The following is a 17,176-nucleotide window of genomic DNA, read 5'->3' on the forward strand; positions in this document are numbered from 1 at the left end:
TAGCAGCTTCCGGGTGAGTCAAATTAGTACCATAAAGGCAAAATATAGAATCCAGTCTATTCAGGGGAGGATATATGCCTAGTCAAGCCAAACTCATGGTGATGAAAACAAAATAATAAAATGTAGTGGAAGGTGTCCCTATACCAAAATAATAAAAATATGATGAGGTGGGATAATGACTCATAATGAAATGAAATGTAGATTGTCCAAAGATGGGATAATTCAGTTAAAATAATCTATATACTGGGGAAGATGGAGATCCTTTTTCTTTTATCTATACAGTACATGGTTAATTAGCCTACAGTATATATAAACATTCCGGCCGTATGAGAGCTTGTAGATCTGCTATTTTTCTTTACACTTATTCTAAATATATATCCTTTAGAACGTCTTTGTTAGACCCTCTTTTAGTGTCTTCTCCACCTGAAACAAGATCATTATACACCTGAAACAAGATCATTAATTATATTTTGTCATAGATCTATAGACTTTGTGCCGGTTACCCGTAACCTTTTTCAACCTAATCAAAGGGCAGGCCTAGTGTTTTATCTGTCCTTTTGAGATTTGTTCCTCTTAGTTTTATGTGAGTGCTGTTAAGGAAATCTGTTTGGAGAGCACTCAACTTTGTAACATCACTACCTAACTATTTAAGATTTATAAGACCAATGTTAGACCATCAGAATGAGGCAATACACTATTTTATCAATAGTCATTCCGTATCTGTGAGATAAAACAGAAAAGAACAACAAATACTGGTGAATGAAATGAAACAATAATTATTGACAATTCTTATGATGGTCAGCAAATGAAAATGACCAACAAAAATAAACAGGGTATGTTTTTAAATGAAAATGACTGTTCTACCACCCGCGCATGTACACAGCTAATGGTGAAGGGAGGGCGTGTAGGTAGACAGGGTATGGTTTTAAAAAAATGAAAATAAAAATAATAATAAAAAATAATATTAATATTTGTACTTCTCCTGACCGTTCTTACAGTACGTATTTACACATTTATATGGAGGGAGGGTACTTAGAGAGACAGACGTTCTCACAGCACGCATTTACACATTTATATGGAGGGAGAGTACTTAGAGAGAAGCCAAGGAGAGAGAGATAGAGAGAGAGAGAGACCCAGCGTTCTACGTACGCATTTACACAGTTGTAAAATGGAGGGAGGAGACGCAGAGAGACAGAGTTCTCTAGCGCATGCATTTCACATTTATATGGAGGGAGGTTACGTAGAGACAGGTAGAGAGAGAAAGATATCTCAAAAAGAAAACAAAGTATTCTATTTTTTTTTATTGCACAATGCACTTAAATATTTAAAAAATATACCTCACTTCGCTAAGCCCGTCCAGCCCGTCCTTACAATAGAATGCATCCTTGATGAATTTTATCTGTGTTTTAGACCTAGACCTATAATCCCTCTTTTACAGATAATATAAACACATTATCTGTAAATTAGTTATTCCTATAGTTAATCAAATACCAATACCGCTGCTTTATTATAAGCAAACATACTCCTTTGAGCCTAAAAATACTACCTTATTAACCTTAAACCATTTTTTTTTACAAGCAGAAGTACAGATTTGAAAAATGTACTTGAGTACAAGTATCCGAGTATCAGTATTGACCTCTAAGTATTCAGAGCACAATACTCATACTGCAGAATGCCTCATTTTTTACAGGTGCAACTTGGGCACCAAATGTTATTAAAACAATATAACCATTCTACCCCATCTCACTATGTGCCGGAGCGCAGTTTGGCCTTTGCCCCACAGCACCAGACACAGAGAGAGACAGAGAGCGAGAGTGAGTGGGAGCTGAGGGGTAGAGAGGGAGGGAGGGACAGACAGACAGACAGAACGATACCGACAGACAGACAGACAGACAGACAGACGTACAGACATTAAGACAGACTGATGGATTTATAATTAAGATAAAACCCATTAGTTGCATATAAAATGCCAAAGGGACAATTAATGATTCCCAGGATATAAAAGGACTGTATTATACTGAATTACTGAGCCACACAGGGCTAAAACTATAAAACTACTCTTGAGAAAGTACTCAAAAGTACTGAGAAATACTCAGCACCACAACTAGGCAGAGAGCCTATGACCAAGTTAACCATAGCTTTAACAGGAAATACTCTTTTAGAAAAATACCTTTAGTAGTCAATTAAAAAGATGAGTCCACCAGAAGAAGGATTGTCGAGTCAGAACAAATATGGTTTAGTTAATTCATTTTCAGATCAGAGAGATAGAACAGATCCACACACAGCCAAATTACAAAAAACTCTCACCCTGTGCGGCAAACGGCACAGGGTTCTCTCTCACGAACAATTCATCTCAAAGGCATTAATACTGTAGAACACGTCAGTTGTTGATAAACTTTCATTGGCTCAATACACAGTTAATTTCCCCTATGCCACGCTGGCACATAGGTGTCGAGCGCTCATTGGACCAGCACATAGGTGATGAGACTGATATTGTGACAGCGTTGAATGTTCCGTCATTGAAAGCCATAAACCGGGAAAGCGTGGACGCTGGCGTTGCCAGGCAACCTGTTGATAACATTCTTTCCCTGCCGTCTGTGAACTCTTCAACAGAGAAATGGCCTGCTATCTACTTTCTCACTAGGCATCAAGGTCAAATGCATGTAGTCTCAAATCCAAATAGACCTCTCAGTATGCTAGTTAACTTGCCTGGGGACAGACAGTATGGAGACCGAATAAGGAGTCAACAAGATATTAAATGGGACAGATGAAAACATATTTTGGCCATAAACATGGATGACATGACATTTATGATGATAAGAAGAACAACCCAGAGTAAACAGGCAGTAGGCTGATGATAAAACCGATGGTCAAAGGGCAAGATGAACACGGTCTGGGCCAAAAGGAAACATATTGACACCAGTCCACAAAAAATACCAATATAGCAGATCTACCAGATCCATCACAGACACAGACACAGAGAGGGAGAGCCGTGCATTTTTTTTTTAAATGCACGGCCCCTGTTATGCTGTTTACTTAGGAAGCCGAAATGGGGAATATTCAAACCATGTACACACACTTCATGTGATTTTTTTTTAGCTTACCAATTGAAATGAAGGAGGAGTACTACCCTGACTTATGTGTATCTGAGTAACTAGTACAATTACTGGAAATGGGAAATACTCCCAACACATACTGTATACACACACCTCTGAACTGCACTTCAAGTGCAGCAGCTAACCATACAAATACTTAACCATTTAATTTATTAAATCCCTGGTGATAGTCTCCATACAATCTGCTATAGGAACGGAAATCCTAAGTCTTTGTGCCACTTAGGCAAAAATTGAATCGATTTAACCCCAAACTTCTCATACATAATTTTAGCAGGACCCTGTAGATCCTTCTTTCGTGAGTTTGAGGAACCCATATTAACACAAAAGGTAAAAGAGACAGATAAAAGAGGAAAAATAAAATAAATACCTAATCTAGATACTCAACCGATCACATGAGGTATTTTTTTTTTTTTTTTAGTTACTTTTTCATCAAGATTACTTTAGCCCCACAGTATATAAAATGTATATAATGTAGTTAATAGACTTAACTATCTAGGCTACTATTTCATCAAAGATTACTTTAGTTTTTAGTTTAGTTTAGTTTATTTCGAACCTTTCACAATACAATACATACATAATACATAATACATAATACATTAACTCCACATGTGACACAGAAAAATATCTATAATAGAGTATTTTATAATTCCAACACACCAAAACTAAATGCCAAGGTGAAAAGTGTAAATCACACCACTCTTTCTCACACTCTCTCTTCCTCTCTCTCCTCACTCCTTTTTCTTTTTTTTTTTTTTTTTTTCTTTCACACTGTCTGCCTCTCACACACATACACACACACAGGCAGACCACACAATATCACACTCAAGACTCAAATCAGCTGTCACAGACAGACCATTCACTCACAAACAAAATCATCACCAATACCTCAAAACACCAAATCCCAACAATGCCTCACATGAATTTTCGAAACAGATTGCACTTTTACAAGACAATACGTACTGCGGAAGTTGGCTACACAGCGAAAGCTGCCAGGTACCCCACAAGGAGCTGCTTACCTCAATTTCCTAAAAACTGCCAGGCCAAGGGACACCTTTCTCCGCGTAGCCAAACTCCGTCAGCAGCAACACAGCAACCCAGTCCGAAAATCGAGGTTGGACCTCCAAAATGTCCAGTTATTCGTTAACCAGCCTCACCGGTTTCTGGTTCACTAGAGACTTACGCTACGTTAAGTGAACATTGTTCTATAACAATGAAAGGTCGTACTTATTGGCTTAAAGAATCTTAAGATGGTTGGTACCACTTTCCAAACTGATTCTTTAACAACCATACATTTATTACATTTAACAAATGCAACCTGCCCAGCAGGATTTTTCACACCTACACATATGCATACACACAATGTCTTTATATAAAGATACACATATATATACACAGGTGCCTACTTGAAGTTCCAGCCAGTGAAACTTATACATTTATTACTTTAATAAATGCAACCTGCCCGGCAGGATTTGACACCTACCCATACATACAATATCTTCATACAAATATATACATACACATATATAGGTGTATACTTGAAGTCCCAGACTTTCTTGACCTTGTGTCTCTTCTTCAAGACTTATCTCTACTGTCCTCAATTTTTCACTTTTTTTCTTATAAAACATGTATTATTCTAAGACTTTCTCTTACTCTTTATAAACTTTTACAACACAAAAACATACACATTGATTATAACCGAATGCTGGCCATCCATATCTGTCCCCTAGAATAGATACTGTTATGTTTTTAGAGTTCAATGTTTTTTGGCAAAACGGAGTTGATTTTTCCTTTTGTGAGACTCAATTCAATTTGGAATAAATCAATTAGCAGTTTTTATTACAATAGAGAACTGCTTACCTCTATTGAGTCTCACAGGAAAAAGGACACCGTGTGTTGACCTGGCAGGTTGTCTCCGCAAGACGTTCAACCCTCTTAGATCCCTTTGTGTTCTGCCTGGTCCGGTGGAAATAATCACGTGTCAGGGTCACCATCTGCTGGAGATCCCAGTCCGTTTCTCACCCTTTACCTCCAAAGAGGTATTAGACAAAACAACATGGAATCAACACGCGTTCGTTGAATGATTATTTCAGAAATGTACTCATACCAGGCAGAATAATACACAAGAGAAGTTAAGATTATGTCAATTCGTTGTATGTCCTATTTCTAGTTACAATGGTGCTTGAGCCAAATCATAATATATGAATCCTATACAATCATACTATAACGAACAGAGACAGATGTTACCAACATTGATTACCGCAGAGCTCATAATGAATTTATCAGCTCTGGACCCATCATCCTATAGTGACAATGAGTGAAGTTCACCAACAACCTCCATAGTATTATAGTCTCTTAGTGCCGCCACTCGGCCAATCATAAGTTCTCCTCAGATGGTCTGATCCATCGTGTGGTCATCTTCTCCCGGTCATCTTCTCCCGGTCATCCTCTGTCATGAGTGAGTGTTGTGTACGTGTTTTATTAAGTCAGCTTGTGTGTGTGTGTGTGTGTGTGTGTGTGTGTGTGTGTGTGTGTGTGTGTGAACCATCCGGTCCCATTGTTTGCTCAGTCCGGTCCAGTCGAGGTGACTTTGACCTGTGAGGGAACCTGCCTGTGTTCCTCTGTTTGTGTATGTGTGTGCATGTGCTGAGAGGATGACGCTGGAGCGGACCTGTGTGTTTACCTATGACTGATTTACCATTCAAATTCCTTACCAGACCTGTCAAAAATGGGGAAGCACCCAGATGGACTGTGCAGCACATGCAAAAAAGATCAAACAGTGGAGCATGTGCTTATGGAGTGCACCCGGTACTCTGAAGAAAGAGAGCTGCTGTATGCATCAGTGGCAAGTGACCACACAAACAATGTGACGCTCAAAAGTCTCCTCAACCCAACAGAGAACCAGGCAAAGACTGTTAAAGCGGTGCTTAATTTCATGGCAGCAACACGACTGCTACCATAGAGGTAGAATGGACAGAAAGGAGGTATACTCCCGACCAGTGGGAGGCAGCAATATGCCGGAAGGCATCTAGTCTGCCGGAAATCACAAGAAGAAGAAGAAGAAGAAGAAGCTGTGTCGAGATTCTAATTGTACCGGTTAGCTAATTCACCTCCACCTAAGAAGAAGTTGAGGAACACCGTCTTTATTTCTCTGCGAGTTTACCAACGAAACCTGATTGAAACCACACATTATTGCTGGTAAGTTAAATACCACATGATTTGAAAAATGTTATTATTAATGTCATTGTGTATTGTACTGTACACACGTTTAGAAGCCAACAACAAGCTGAGCTAACCAGGCCAGCTAGCCAGTTCTGCTAACAACATGGAAGACTTGGTCGACGTTGCTGTGTCGACTTTAAGGGGTAATGCATGCAAATATTTTTTAAAAATAACATCAGATAAGTATTGAGATGTTAGCCATTTATTTGACGTGTCTGCACGTCCGCCAAATGCTCTCGCTTTGATGTTGCAAAAAAAACAGATCTTCAAGCTCACATCACAGCATATGGGGGCCGCGTTGTGAGCTTGTAAATCTGTCTTTTTTTTTACACATCCATTTTTTTAATTGGAATTAAGTTAGTGGGGCTGATCTAATGAGCTTCATGCCAAAACCTTTTGATAGCTGGGACATGCAGGCTATAGTCTACAAAAAAATAATCAAATCACTCCTGTCATCTTGTAATAAAGTTATAGTCTTAATCATTATAATATATTTAATTTTTGAGTGGTGTAAACCACTCCTACGACTGGCTTTGTTAGTCTGTCTGTCTGTCCGTGCTCAAAAAATGAGCATGGTTGCTACGGTCACCCAGTTCACCCGGGTGTGATTTCATTACGTCAGACATTACGTCAGATCAGAGCTGATCAGGCTATATAAGACCTTACACCACTCAGTTCACACGGGTGTGATTTTTTTATGTATGGCTAATATTTAGAATTCTATCTTAGCTTATATAGATTCTTAGATATAAAGCCATGCTATACCTAGTTGCCGGTTTGTATTTATTACAGACCTGTTTTACCATTGTACAAATGGACCAGTAAGGATCCATTTGGTTCCTAATTATCATTTAGCTGGTGACCCCCAGATCAAATCACTTTCACTGATATTATAAAATATACACTTCTCATTATCAGATTACTTGATAAGAGTTATTGCTAAAATATTTGCAGCTCCACTGCTCCAGTTGTGTTGTATTAATAATAAACAATTGATCAATAAAGAGTCGCATTTACAGTTATTTTGCTTCCTATTTCGCTGTAGCTGCCAACATCAGTGAGGCAATGATGGGCACCCTGACTCGTGAAGACTTGAAGGATCTTTTCCCAGGCCTAGAAAACTTCTTGAGGAGGAAAGCAGTCTGGCATTCATGTCATGATGATCGTGTCGAGGTCAGTTTCTAAAATAATTCTGCATTAAGTACCAACCTGTATGTACTTTATTGATTTATTATACCAGAATAATAATGCAAACCATGATCAACTATTATTACCGGTAATTAATTACTCCAATATCCTCTGGATTAGAGGTTAGCTGATGCAAGATTTAACCTCAAATTAAACATGGCATACTTGTGCTATGTTGTCAGTGCAGTTTAACACAGTAAAAAGGAAATGTTGGTTTACCAGTAGTTCATAATATTTTATTTGATAGGAATCTGGCAGAGAAGACTCTGGGAGTTCTCCTTCTGGTAACAAGTCACCACTGCCACAGACTTCCACTCCGACTCATGTTAGAGGATGTACAGCTGCAAACTACACAACCCCTGAAAAGGTTGTGAAGATCTCCTTCCCAGACTACGTAGTACACACAGACACCGAACTTGAGCACGTCCGAAAACAATACTTTGAGTTGGCGAAGAAGGGTGAAGAGCAGACCTGCCAAATGTCCAAGGACCTCAGATGCCGGCTCATCCGTAACACCATGACCAGTATGATCGCAATCCTGAGGGCAAAAGGTGATGCTGAATCTGACAGATACCCATCAAAGCCAGAGGTTACAGCGATGGCAAGAAGAATAGTCCAGTAGGCCTACTAGTAGGCTACTACCCCATGCTGCAGGACCTGAACCATAAGAACACATGGGTAAGTGAAATGTATCCAGTTGACTAAAGTGTTTGGCGTTTTAAGTGGAAATTAGAATGCTTTACTTTTGTCTTGTACAGGCCACTGTGTATGGACAGCTATACAAAAGATTGCAGAACGTGAGATCCCCCCAAAAGACTGTTCCAGAAGGCAGACCTTCCAAGAAACGCCATCTGCAGCCAAAGGTGCCTCCTCTTGAGGAGCCACATTACTCAGATGACATTTCGAGTGACTCAACCCTCATTCTCGACCGCTCCTCTGAGGGGAATACAACCACAGACTCTGCCATTAATGAAAGAGGTGATCTTCAAATGCACTGTATATGTACTGTATATTTCTATAGTATATCTCCAGTTCTTTAATGAACAGAATGTAATTTTAAATATAGAGCTGTGTGTGTCTGTCTTTTATAGCTAACAAGCCGGCGGACATCGACAGTCCTGACTCCGACAGTCCAGCAACCATGGCCAAACACTACAGAACCCTACAGTTGTTGTACAAGAAGAAGAATCCAAACCACGAGTCTGTCTCTCAGCTCCTGGATTTGGAATTCAAAGCCAGAGGACAGACAGGAGGACAGATACGACAGAATTATGGAGGCATATCCTTGCTTCAATGTCATTGGACATGTAAGTGATTGTTGATGAGGCATCATTCTAAACGTTTTGCCAATGTCCTCCTAAAGGATGCATTCAAATGTCTGTATTATATATTCAATATTTCATAGGTGATGGCAGAACTTCGCCGCATCCTGGACAGGAACAACAGCAACTACATTGGTCAACTGAAAGGAAGATGGAATGATTTATGCCAGAAGGTGGAGTTTTATGGTGTGTCGAAAAAGTTGATGAAACCTCCAATGGGAATGACCAAAAGTAAGCACTTGATGTTGGGTGCATGTATCACGTTAATCACTGCCATCACTGTTCCCCTCTGCGGCTGCTGCTCCCAAGAAGCTACGGGACGCGAGTGAGGCTCTTGTGCATGTCCTGGAGGTGAGCTGTGTACAACATTACAGTATACTATTTGCTGTATACTATTCACCAAAAGCAACTCAATCTGATGTGTTTAAATGGTTATAGCTGAAGGTCCTGCATATAACTTCATCAGAATTGTTTTAAAAAGTTGTTAAAGTTTTAAAAATCACACCTGTGTGAAGTGAGGGGCGCTAATATATTAAAGTCTAACTTTAATATAAGTTGTAATGTTGATTAGGTGATGTAAAACAAACGGTGAGAACTCAAACATTAAATTATCTTTATTGTTAATGGGATTTAATCTAATGTTTGTTAGGCACAAGATGACATACATTTTCCCTTCATTGAGCACGTTTGAATGGGGCCAGAATGTCCATACTGGCATCCTCACCACATAGCCTGGTCAAGGTTTCCCCATGGTGGACGTGTCATTTTGGTGCATGATGGAACTAGGAGCTACTAATATATACTATTCTCTGTCTATCAGGACGTAACTCGAACGGCGCTGAGTCGGGTCTGGTGGCCTTCGCAACGCTCGGCTAGCGCCTCGCTCGGCGGTGCCTCACGTAGCTCATGGCCACCAGACACGGCGCGCCTCCGTCAGGACATCAGTGATAATGACAATTTTACAATCGCAGATAATGACATACTGAACAGTGAGGATGCCAGTATGGACATTCTGGCCCCATTCAAACGTGCTGATAACGGATGATTTCGCCGATTATATGGGGTGATACCAGTCGAATGGGGTGGGCTAGCACCCCTCAAACACTGAAATGATCCTTGAAACAAAAGTGCATTACCTGATGGATGGATGGATGTGTGTTTTGTGTTAAAGGAAAAAGAAGACCCCAATGTGTTCTTGAAGAAGCGTCCTCTGTCCTGTCCTGTGCTGATTGTGAGTGAGTCCGACTGCATCCTGGCTATAGGAGATGAGCCCATACACACACTCCCAAAATGTGAGGTAGCAGATGGTGTTTTGTACCTTATGGCCTACTATTATACCCTACACCTTACATACCCCAAGTGTGTAGCCACCCTGCTTTCTGTCATACAAACGGAGGTCCTCTTGGACAAAATCCATGAGGGAGACCTCACTCCATCTTACAAGAAGGCCATGGCTGATTGGAAAGCTTTCATTGGCCACTAAAGCAATGGTCAGATGTGGACATTAGTTACCCCCCTCCCCATCCAGATTGTATGCTAGGTTGCAATCCAGCATTTTATGTAGCCTTGTGCCCCCCCCAGTATTTCAAATCGCCAACAGTTACATTTGAATGTTATTAACATTGGTCAGATGTTTGAATGTTAAATGTACAGTAAGCACTTAAAGCCAATGGTCACATGTGGACTTTAGTACTGTACTGATTTGTTAGCAGAAGAACAACCTCCAGATTCCTATAAAAAAAAGATTGGGAAGTACTGTGTTAAACTGCAATTTAGCAATCTTCCCCTTTTGAAGCAATGCCCGTGTTTTATGTTAATGTTTAAATAAATATACAGTAAGCACTTTCGTGTATTGAGGGACATGCCATTGGTCTTTGTTAGGCACGACCTCAATGTTATAAACATATGACATGTTCTGCAATTGTCAATATTGTAACATTTTTATACAGTATACATGTTTATTTCACTTCAGTACACACTGAGCCAAAATGTAAAGCATCTAATGCCAGACAGTGCAATATTGTTGTTTATTATTGTTGTGAAAACTAGTTGCCTCTGTCCAGCTAATGGCTAGATCGAGGGGTGATTGCTGCTCCAGTCAATCAATATGGTGATACTGTCAATACTGTGAAGTTATGTGATGCACTGCTTTGTATACTGTACATATGCTGCTGTATTTTATAAATTTTATTTGTTTAATGCAAGACTTGTTTTAATTGTTTCAGCCTTATTTGAAGTAGATGATGGGTCTCATATCTAGGACAATATCACTTTTGTAGAGCTTGGAATAAGATGCATACACTTGAATTGAAACGACTAGGCTTGCCAAACTGGGCAACATGTCTTATATTGAGACACAAAGAATGACCCAATACTAGTAACACATGTTCAATTTGAGTATTCCCAGCTAATATTTGATCAGTCATATAACTTACTATCAGCTAATATAGCTAACAATGAGTTTTCTCCGCTAATTTCAAGATGTATTTTTGTCTAGATAGCCCACATATCACATCTTATTTCAAGAAATCTTGACAAGCTAAAATATACTAGTTCCAATGGCAGATTATTTTGCTTATTTCAATCATAATTCATCTTGTATTATATATATTTTGGCTTATTTTAGAATGGGATTTTTGTGTGTGTGTGTGTGTGTGTGTGTGTGTGTGTGTGTGTGTGTGTGTGTGTGTGTGTGTGTGTGTGTGTGTGTGTGTGTGTGTGTGTGTGTGTGTGTGTGTGTGTGCTTTTACTTTCAATCTTATTAAGTCTACCACCAGCCAAGCTGGCTATATATTGTAAGATGTCAAACTACCTGACGAAATGTATTTTCTTGTTGCAACGATAATTGGAACCTTGGGGAGGGTGGGGCAATGTTTAATAAAAACTTACAAAAATGCATTTTAAGCTCCCGGCAGCTCCATCGTGGACGCCATCTTGAAAACGATATCTTGAAAATATCTTCTATCAATTATTTGAGGTTCCAACCATATAGTGACATATTTAATAGTGGTTTCATTGCAAATCGACCACTAGGGGCGAGCCAAATTAGTTTGAAAGGTTTTTTGAAAACCTCATGCCCATACCTAACACCATGCCAAAATTCAAAAAGTAGTTACGAAGTGCATAATGTTTTACATATTACATATTAAATCCCAGTTTATAGGCATTTTAGCTCATTTTAGCCACCGTGGACGCCATCTTGAAAACGATGTCTTTCTGGTTGTTCGTTGTTCCTACATTTTTAGTATGTTATTTAGCACACCCAATAGTAACAATCCATTGAGAAATCTCTTATCAATTATTTTGGTTTTCAACCATACCTATACATATCCAATATTTGAGTCTGTGCAAACAGACCACTAGGGGGCACGCCCAACGCGTTTGCACAGCTTTTTGAAAACCTTATACCCATACATAACACCACGCCAAAATTCAGAAACTAGTCACCAAAAGCCAAATCTTGCTGATTTCTTACAATGCTAAAAAGGATCAGCTTTTTACGATTACTTCATAAATGCCGTGCCGACGTGAGCGCACACCAAAACCCACCCTCGAATTTAAGGCAGAATTTACACAAATTACACAAAATTTACATTTTCTAAGTCTATTTGCTCTATTTGTTTGTGTAGGATAAAGTTTGTGGACACACACACACCAAAAGCTGGATATAGGAGGGGCTAGCACTCAATATAACGAGCTCATCCCTAATTATGCATTGGGGGAAAATGTGACGCAGGTATGATGTGTAAATGACATCAGAAGCCCCCACATTGGCAGTTCTTTGTTAATACTTTATTAACAGTTTACTGCAAAAATGGCACAATATACAACAATGCTAAAAGGATAACAGGGGGGAAAACACAAGGGCTCGTGTCCATTGTTGGTCCATTGTTCAATTCATCAAGATATTTGAAGACATACAATAATATACACAACCCTATCTCACAGAATATAGTATATATGAACAAAATTGCAATTCCGTAGATAAAGGACTGATAGAGCCAAAAGTCTGTTCAAATGAAATACCTCCCCATAGACAATGACACTGAAATACCCCCCCATAGACAATGACACTGAAATACCCCCATAGACAATGACACTGAAATACATCCCCATAGATAATGACACTGAAATACCTCCCCATAGACAATAACACTGAAATACCTCCCCATAGACAATGAAACTGAAATACCTCCCCATAGACTGACACTGAAATACCGAGTCCCCATAGACAATGAAACTGAAATACCTCCCCATAGACAATGACACTGAAATTCCTCCCCATAGACAATGACACTGAAATACCTCCCCATAGACAATGACACTGAAATACCTTCCCATAGACAATGCCACTGAAATACCGAGTCCCCATAGACAATGAAACTGAAATACCCCCCATAGACAATGACACTGAAATACCTCCCCATAGACAATGACACTGAAATACCTCCCCACAGACAATGACACTGAAATACCTTCCCATAGACAATGACACTGAAATACCGAGTCCCCATAGAGAATGACACTGAAATACCTTCCCATAGACAACTAGAACTGCACTCTGTCGAGTGCCTACTTGCTTGTTGCACCCAAGTAGCCCATAAATGGCCTACTAGTGCGCAAGCAGAGAGTGCAAGTACTGTCGACCGCTACAAACTTTCAAATCTCAGCCTCTCTGTGAAAGAAAGTTTGCAAGTTTACCTTCGGTTTGGTGGAACACTAGAGCTCTCTCAGTATTTTTGCGTTAGGATTGTCACTTCTCCTCCAGTTACTTCTCCGCCAAGACTTCCTAAGTCTTGTCTAGCCGATGATGGTCCTTCTTTTTCTTCTCGTGTTTCACAACGACTAAGTATTTATGTCTAGAATGTGATGATTTGAGGCATTTTGTTCCAAAAATGTGTTTTGCAAAAATCCACCCGTTGGTGGCACTATAACAGGCCAATGTGAATAGGGTGGGATATATTCCTCAGCCTAGTAGGAAAGTCTGTGAAAGATTTCACATAAATTGCACGTTCATTATTTGAGGCTTTTTATCAAAACGGGCCAATCCTGCAAAGTTTGAAAGCCAATGTCAGCCAATTATGATGGAATCTGAAATATCGGACAGATCCGTCTTGAACACGACTAGAGAGATAGTGTGTAACGATTTGCCGGATTTTTGGACAGAATCTGGAGGAGTAATATAAAAAAATTAGTTTTTCAAAAGTCGGCCTCCTGGTAACAGGCCGTTCTGCAAAAGTTGGGGAAGAGGTTCATTGTTGGCATCCAGGGAGTGTGTGCAAAATGTGGCATCTACCCGGTTAATGGTGCCAGAGATTAGCTGTACACATACGGATGGACGGACACAAGCACACACACACGGACGGAGTGCAAAAATACTCTCTCCCCATTCGACCTGGTGGAGAAAATAATATAAAACCCGAACTCACCCAGCCCCAACCAGCCATGGTGAAATTGCACTTCCGTGTTTGTGAAAGCCCCACCTTCCATTTCCCCCCCAAAACCGGGAGGCATAATCTTCCCTTACTTTCTCACGCTGTCACATCTCATCTCTCTCTAGAAGCGTTTATATTCCGAACAAGCGCTTGGTTAGGTCAGAATTTAGTACAGAATTTTGCCGTTGTGATCAAAACCATAGAGCGCCGTATATTTAGTTATATGAGCAACTCACCCCATTCGACTGGTATCATGTATATAATCGGCGAAATCATCCGTTATCAGCACGTTTGAATGGTGCCAAAATGTTGATACTGGCATCCTCACTGTTCAGTATGTCATTATCTGCGATTGTAGCATTGTCATTATCACTGATGTCCTGACGGAGGCGCGCCGTGTCTGGTGGCCATGAGCTACGTGAGGGACCGCCGAGCGAGGCGCCAGCCGAGCGAGTCACCGTGCCGAGCGTTGCGAAGGCCACCAGACCCGACTCAGCGCCGTCCGAGTTACGTCCTGATAGGCAGAGAATAGTATATATTAGTAGCTCCTAGTTCCATGCACCAAAATGACACGTCCACCAGGGGGAAACCTTGACCAGGCTATGTGGTGAGGATGCCAGTATCAACATTTTGGCACCATTCAAACGTGCTGATAACGGATGATTTCGCCGTTCCAATGCAGAGATAACGGTCGAATCGGCTGAGCAACTCGGCCTGTAAATAAGAAAGTGAAGGGCAGTACACGTGCGTGAAACACAAGGACATCGCTGAAGAAGGAAAGGCCAAAAAAATGAAAAATAAAAAAATTATTGATATCAATGAAAATCACCTAAAACGCATATATATACTTATCACCCCATGGTTTTCTTTCTAAAGACGAGTATACACGTCCTTAGCACAAAAGGTGTTGAGTGCCACCTGGTGGACGGAAGTGGTGGTGCTTGGGTAGATCAGAATCTGTTTTAGTATGACGCGTCCAGTTTTGGGTTCCATCTTGAATGCGAAATGATTAGCGTTAATGCTAACGAGCTAAAATGAGGCCAATCCTTGCTCTAGAAAACGCCAATGTTTCAAACGCGATCACCGGACAAACGGAAAAGACCTCCGAACATCGGCGATTTGTTCAAAACCATGGAGAGAAAAGAGCGCAAAGGCAATGCAGTTGGTCACACAAACTGCAGCTAAAGGTTTTCCCCCACTGTATGAGTCCTCATGTGTGTTTTTAGATCACGTTTGTAACGAAAGCCTTTGCTACAAACTGTACATGTGTATGGCTTTTCCCCTGTATGAGTCCTCATATGTATTTTTAGATAACTTTTCTCACTAAAGCTTTTGCTACAAACTCTGCAAGTGATTGGATTTTTTTCCCCTGTATGAGTCCTCATGTGTGTTGTTAGATCACGTTTGTAACGAAAATCTTTGCTACAAACTGTACATGTGAACGGCTTATCCCCTGTATGAATCCTCATGTGTATTTTTAGTTGAGAGCTGAGGCAAAAGCCTTTGTTACAAACTGTGCAAGTGAATGGATTTTCCCCTGTATGAGTCCTCAGGTGTATTTTTAGACTACCGCTGTCACGAGAGCCATGGTTACAAACTGTACAAGTGAACGGCTTTTCCCCTGTATGAGTTCTTATGTGCTTTTTTAGATCACCGTTGTAACGAAAGCCTTTGCTACAAACTGTACAGGTGAACGGCTTCCCCCCTGTATGAATCCGCATGTGTATTTTTAGAGCAGTGCTGTCACCACAAAGGCCTTTGTTACAAATTTTACAAGGGGTCAGCTTTTCCCCTGTATGAGTCCTCATGTGCGCCTTCAGATTACACTTTTGTTGAAACAGTTTGTCACAGACTGTACAAGTGAACGGCTTTTCCCCTGTATGAGTCCTCATGTGCATCTTCAGATTACACTTTTGTTGAAACAGTTTGTCACAGACTGTACAAGTGAACGGCTTTTCCCCTGTATGAGTCCTCATGTGCATCTTCAGATTACACTTTTTATTAAACAGTTTGTCACAGACTGTACAAGTGAACGGCTTTTCCCCTGTATGAGTCCTCATATGTATTTTTAGATAACCTTTCTCAATAAAAGCTTTTGCTACAAACTAGATTGGATTTTCCCCCCCTGTATGAGTCCTCATGTGTGTTGTTAGATCACGTTTGTAACGAAAGCCTTTGCTACAAACTGTACATGTGAACGGCTCTTCCCCTGTATGAGTTCTTATGTGCTTTGTTAGATCACCGTTACCAAGAAAGCCTTTGCTACAAACTGTACAGGTGAACGGCTTCTCCCCTGTATGAATCCGCATGTGTGTTTTTAGATTATTGACGCCTTTGTTACAAACTGTACAAGTGAACTGCTTTCCCCCTGTAGGAGTCATCATGTGTTTTTTTAGAGATCGCTTTCAGAATAGCCTCGTCCACAAACCTCACAAGTGAATGGCTTTTCCCCTGTATGAATCATCATGTGTGTTTTTAGAGCACTGTTGGAACAAAAGCCTTTGCTACAAACTGTGCAAGTGAACGGCTTTTCCCCTTTATGAGTCTTCATGTGCCTCTTCAGATTACCCAATTGATTAAACAGTTTGTCACAGACTGTACAACTAAAACTTTTCTTCCCTTTGTGAATTCTCATGTGCAGGTTCAGATTCCCCTTGCGATTAAATGTTTTACAACACACTGCACAACTGCAACTTTTCTTCCCAGTGTGACTCTGCTCGGAGTGAATTTCTTTCAATGGTTTCAGTTTCTCAAAGACAATCTCTGTCCTTCAACACTGTCTTCAGTGATGTCAGCTTCAGAACATTGTGAAGAGAGGAGCTGGTCATCACTAGCTGGTTGTGATGTTTGACAGTCCTCTACATCAGCTTGTGTTATCATGTATTCAATTGAGGTG

General features: G+C 40.3%; 2 long non-coding RNA genes across 2 annotated transcripts; both read left to right on the top strand.

The window, feature by feature from the left end:
- Positions 1 to 6,183: 6,183 nt before the first annotated feature.
- On the top strand, positions 6,184 to 8,134 carry LOC306938231. Its single transcript, XR_013791691.1, has 3 exons — positions 6,184 to 6,311; positions 7,381 to 7,508; positions 7,771 to 8,134. It is a non-coding gene; the product is annotated as an uncharacterized lncRNA (long non-coding RNA).
- A 170-nt stretch (positions 8,135 to 8,304) lies between these two features.
- LOC306938226 lies at positions 8,305 to 10,936 on the top strand. The gene is made up of 4 exons (XR_013791690.1): positions 8,305 to 8,501; positions 8,615 to 8,830; positions 8,929 to 9,196; positions 10,017 to 10,936. It is a non-coding gene; the product is annotated as an uncharacterized lncRNA (long non-coding RNA).
- The last annotated feature ends 6,240 nt before the right edge of the window (positions 10,937 to 17,176 follow it).

This window comes from Electrona antarctica (assembly GCF_951216825.1).
Source record: "Electrona antarctica genome assembly, chromosome: 2".
In the NCBI taxonomy this organism is placed as follows: domain Eukaryota; kingdom Metazoa; phylum Chordata; class Actinopteri; order Myctophiformes; family Myctophidae; genus Electrona; species Electrona antarctica.